The following is a 6135-nucleotide window of genomic DNA, read 5'->3' on the forward strand; positions in this document are numbered from 1 at the left end:
TATATATATATATATATATATATATATATATATATACATATATATATATATAATACATACATACATATGTATATATATATAAATATATGTGTGTGTGTGTGTGCATGCAAGTATATACTATATATGTGTATATATATGTGTGTGCTTATATATATATAACCATATATACACACACATGTATACTAATATGAGTATATATATACATATATATATTTTTGATTTATATACATGTATGCATATGTGTATGTGAGTAAATGTATAGGTGTGTGTAAGAATGCTTACATGTATGTTTGTTCAGTGTAGCATAAAATCCTTATAAGACAGCTATAGTAGGGAGTTTATACATAAATGGCGCTGATATTGGTAATCAATGTCTTTGTTTAATATAGTGTTAACTAAGTCCAGCTAACAGTGGCTGTTCTGCAACAGTTTGTCTGTTTGTATCAGTGGAAATGGCTGATATATTTATCGACAACTCAAGCCAAAACGAGCCGACAGAGGAGGGAGAGAGAAAGTGTGTGGTTAATAGACTTGCTAGAATAAGCAACCAATTGCCCCTGAAATCATACCCTTACTTCCTTGAAAAGCAGGAAAACTTCGGATGATGGAGTCGTCTTGGATCCATTATGTCTGTCCGAATGAAAGATGAGATAGGTTGAGGTTTCCTTTTATCTTTCCAGCTTTAAAATTGGTTTATTAGAAATATGGTGTGAGCGTGTGCGTATTTGAGTGTGTGTGTGTGTGTGTGTGTGTGTGTGTGTGTGTGTGTGTGTGTGTGTGTGTGTGTGTGTGTGTGTGTGTGTGTGTGTGTGTGTGTGTGTGTGTGTGTGTGTGTGTGTGTGTGTGTGTGTGTGTGTGTGCACGTGCACATATGTTTTTGTGTGTGTCTGCATTTGTGTGTGTGTATGAGATGACAACGCAAACACATGCATAGTACGTATATATATATATATATACACATGTATATATATATATACACATATATATATATATATGTATTTGTGTGTCTGTGTTTGTCCCTCCACCACATCACTTGTCAGGGTGTTTACGTCCCCGTCCTCTTTGTAAGCCTAGTGGCTTACAAAGAATAAGTCCTGGGGTTTATCCCAATAAATCAAAGACAAAACAAAAGACCACTCTACTAAACTTTTGATCAAACTCGAGCATCCCCTCCAACCGAACATGCTTTGATTTTTTTTAGATGTAAAATATTTCTGCCAGGATCAGATGGTGAACACACAGGACAACCGCTGGCTTGCCATATCCCCAAAACATGTACCAAGAGTGATACAAATCAAACATCCAGTCAACATCATGGTGTTTGGAACGATCCCTAGTGATGGCCATGATATACCTCCATTCATGTTCCTACACGGCGCACAAAGGCCTACATCAAGTACCTGGAGGTCAAGAGGGTGGCTGCTGGAAGACCCTGTGTCTAGCAACAGGACTCTGCACCCTGCCACACAAGCAGGAGAACCCAGCCATGGCTGTCAGACAATTTCTGCAACCACATCATCCCTAACATCTGAACCACCTAACTCCCCAGACCGCAACCCCCTTGATTATTATGTGTGGGGTGCAGTTGAGCAAGAGACCAACGAAACTCCTTGTAACACCAAAGGTGAATTGAAAGCAAGGATTATGGCAGCATTCACCAACTTAAACAAGGAGACTATCCAGAAGAGTTGCAGGAGATTCCAAAGTTGTCTGGAGGCTGTGGTTGAAGCCAATGGCGATTTTATTGAATAAATTTACTCTTCAGTATTTCAAAATATTTTTATGTAATTTTGGTAAATATATCTGTTAAAATGAGATGTCAGTGTTATTTTCATTTTTATGTAATTTAGACGACATATATATGTATGTATGTATGTATGTATGTATGTATGTATGTATGTATGTATGTATGTATGTACGTATAGGTATATGTGTATAGGCATATGTGTATACATGTAATTCAATGTGTAAGTGTGTAGGTAGTGAGATGTGTGTAAAGAGATATGTATAAATTAAAAATGGTTGCTCCGATGTGATCTACTTGAAAATTACCTGATAAACAGTTAAGTGGTAATGAACACATTTAGAGCTGAGCATCAAATATCTAATTAAAAACACTTATGCGCCAAGGAGAGGAAATATACTAAACTGAATGACTAATAATGTCTTTCTATAATTTGTCAAGTATGGAAAGACAACCCTAAGCATGTTTGTCTCTTGTTAAACCTCATCAGCAAAGTATAGACTTCACTGTAATTGGCAAAGTAGTGATAAGGATCTCACTAAATAGGATCAGCCGTTTGTAATCTGAGCACATGGGGGGTCTTAGTATATTTATTGAAGCTTTGCATTATGTCTGTTCGCTCTTACCTAATAAACATGTGTGTGTGTGTGTGTGTGTGTGTGTGTGTGTGTGTCTTTTATCGTTTGCATGTTTCAATTATTGGACTGCAGCCATGCTGGAGCACTGCTTTGAAAGTTTGACCCTTATTCCATTGGTCGCTTTTAACTGAACTGCTAAGTCACAAGGACATGAACAAAGCAACAATAGTTGTCAAACAGTATGTGACAGTGTGTGGGGGACAAACACACACACACACATATAAATTTGTGTGTGTGTATAGATATAAATATATATGTACGATGAGATGCTGAAAAAGTTCCTGGCTTTGGGTAAAAGAAGATACAGAAGGATCAGTTAATTATGATGTTATGCAACATATTCCCCTCTCAGACATTCATATAATTAATGCAGCGGTCCTTCAGTTTTTCTAAGCCCTGTAAGAGACCTTGGAAGGTTGGGTCTCCAGCCAGGCCTTTCGCAATACCCTTTAGAAAGGGAAATTTCGAAAGCTCCTTCCACTCACATGTGTGTGTGTGTGTGTGTGTGTGTGTGTGTGTGTGTGTTTGTATACAAACATACATGTATACATGCATGTATACATATATGTATACATACATGCACGCACATATAAATATAGGGAGAGAAACCAAAAGAGAAAGGGAGAGAAGGAGGTAGAAAAAAGTAATAAGAAAGAAAGCAAGCTTGTTTGATAGAAAGATAGGCAGATGGATAGATAGATAGACAGACAGATACATAGATACAATTGTAACCAGCTGGATAGTTAGAGATAGAGAGAGATGGTAAATAGATAAATAGACAGACAGGTAGACAGGATGACTGATAGGTATGTATGTAGGTGGGTAGGTAGGTAAGTAGGTGGGTAGGTAGGTGTGTAGGCGGATGGATGTTTAAGAGGCATGTTTACATCTACCTATATATATATATATATATATATATATATATATATATATGTATATTAATATCTATGCTTGTTTTTAATTACAGGTTTTTACCAACCATTTCATGGAATATTAGATCATCGAAATTCTCACCAAGTGAGGAATCACGGACGGTACTCTTGTGGACATTAATGTTTACCTCTGGAGAATATTACTTCTCAACATCTCTATAGGGTGAGTTCTGACAAAATTCTTTATTATTTTTTTTTTGTTGTTATTTGTTTTGCATGTTTTTTTTTTCTTGTTCTTTTTTATTTTTTGCAGTTCTTCAGTTAATGGATATTTCTCTGTGGCTAATTCTTCACAGAATGGCAAAATGTGCGCCAAAACATGCACATAATATTGTCTGACAAGGAGTCTTTGCAGTTTTCTTGTAGAATCTTGGTTCAAATTTCACCAAAGCATCAGTGCTAGAGATTTATCTTTACTGGGGTCTATATTGTGTGTATATATATATATATATATATATATATATTACTGATGTATTTTTTCTCCTTGCTTTTTTTTTATCATGTTTTCTCATAAACTTGCTCCTTGATTTTTTAAATACATCAAACATTATGAACAGAGCCTCAAAAATTGATTGAAGGTACATTGCATGTCATATATAAATATATCTGCCAATTTAATGTATCTTAAAGCATGAAACTATTTGTAGCTCTTTTGTAATTGTGTATATTTGTGTGTGTGTGTGTGGTGTATATATTGTATATATATATATATATGTCTGTGCAATGTATGCCAGAAGGTTTGCAAATCTAACAGAGGCCTCAAAAGACATTTTAAGATCCACAAAGACCAAAACTAAACTTATTTGCAGCTCTTGGTGGTCCAAATCTGAGGTGCAATCTATGTGGGTGTCTTTTCAAAACATTGTCTGGTTTAAAAAGCCACATCCGATGCCATGATGTGCTAAGGTGCCAGTCATCGAATTTGGTTCAATTACGATTTCGATTTCACTAGCCCCAACAGGTCTTCACAAGCAGAGTTTAGGTTCCAATGAAGGAAAGGTTGGCATGGGTGCCAGTCGTTGAATTTGGTTGAATATTATATATTTGAATATTATATATTTGAATATTATATATTTAAGTTGCTGACTTCACTTTTGATGTATATTACAATATTACATTAAATACTATGAATATAATATATAATGTAACATAATACTATATAAATAATTATAAAAACCATAAAAGGCCAACAAATTGTTTTGACTTATATTCTTTTTTGATAGACATAAATCACAGTTCAATTATATACAAGTCACTTCAGGGTGAATGAGTTCAGAAAGACAAAATCCTGACGTATCAGTGAATTGGATGTTTAACACACCCCTTTGAAGGAGTTCTTTTCCTCAGTCTGTTACTTCATTAAATATAAATATTCTTTAGAATAAATTATGTGAATAAATATTATTCAGCTGTGTGTTGTTTGTGATCAAGCACTTGATCGCATTCCACCTGGGATAACACCAACACAGCAGCTGTTACTGAATCATATTTATTCACATCGTTATTCTAAAGTATAATTATAATTAATGATATTTAAAAGTGAAGTCAGCAACTTAAAGCTGGTGTCAGGTGCAGAAACAAATGTTGTGATTTGCTTTTAAAGCCTAGTATTTGCCATCTTCATGTCATATTATTCACATATATATTGGGTCAACCCATAAATAACGCGTTTTTTTTTCAATCACATGAACTAAAAGTCAGAGGGGGATGGGATAAGCTCCCTGCATCAACTTGCTGTAAAAGCAGGTAGTAATTTTACCTTGTCTGTATTCTTAGTGCAAGTTTTGAAGAGTGCAGTTCGAAAGGATGAAAGGCAAAGTCAACCTCGGCAGAATTTGAACTCAGAACATAAAGACAGACGAAATACCACTAAGCATTTCGCCCGATGTACTAACATTTCTACCAGCTTGCCGCCTTACACGCCTGCACCATTATTCACAGAAAAAAAAATCTTCATGATACTCCCTAACTTAAAGTTTCTGTACTCTTCCAATATCAATTAACCTAGTGACCCCAATTCAGAAAAACCCCAAAAATTGTATTAAAGATGGCTTTCTGTAATTATGTTCGTTATGTCTGTTGAAAATATTCCCTTGATCACAACTATTCATTTCATGATAACAAATCTTTTGATGTTGGTTTTTAATATCAAAATATTAAACCCAATGACTTCAATCAGGTGTGTCTTTTGAATACCTGTCTGTTACTAATGTATTTTAAAGTAAGAACGGAACCAAACCAGCCTCTTTCAAATATGAGCAGTAAATGGATCGATACAAGTTGATTGGAAACATTAAAAAATATTGATCGTTTATAGATTTGAATAAACCAGATACAAATGCACAATTAAACCCTTTGCGACCTGTTTCCTTTTTTTCCCCTTGGATATTCAGGAGTTCGGTTGTTAGAAAGTTGTTTCTTTTATTTAAAATCTTTTTTTTACTGAAGGTGTCTGATATACTGGGTCAATTGCCGTCATCATCATCATCATCATCACCATCGTTTTCATCATCATCATCATCATCATCATCATCATCACCACCACCATCATCATCATCATCATCACCACCATCATCATCATCACCACCATCATCATCACCACCACCACCACCACCATCATCATCATCATCATCATCATCACCATCACCATCGTTTTCATCGTGGTGGTGGTGGTGGTGGTGATGAAAGGAGTGTCTTGCTGCAGAGGAGATACATGGTTACTGCAGTTGGGTGGGGAGAGAGACAGAGAGAGAGAGAGAGTGTGAGAGACCATAAGATGGTGGTGATGTGCCAAGGCAATAAATATCAGTAAATTTCAATC

General features: G+C 35.5%; 1 protein-coding gene across 1 annotated transcript in view; it reads left to right on the forward strand.

Moving 5' to 3' along the window:
• LOC106868605 (uncharacterized) overlaps positions 1-6135 on the forward strand; it is a 160249-nt gene that overhangs the window by 29718 nt on the left and 124396 nt on the right. The window contains exon 2 of the mRNA XM_014913947.2: positions 3350-3477. The gene's annotated coding sequence lies outside the window, so the exon portion shown is untranslated. The remainder of the gene's footprint in view (positions 1-3349; positions 3478-6135) is intronic.

The sequence above is a fragment of the Octopus bimaculoides genome, chromosome 14 (genome assembly GCF_001194135.2).
Source record: "Octopus bimaculoides isolate UCB-OBI-ISO-001 chromosome 14, ASM119413v2, whole genome shotgun sequence".
Taxonomy (NCBI): Eukaryota; Metazoa; Mollusca; class Cephalopoda; order Octopoda; family Octopodidae; genus Octopus; species Octopus bimaculoides.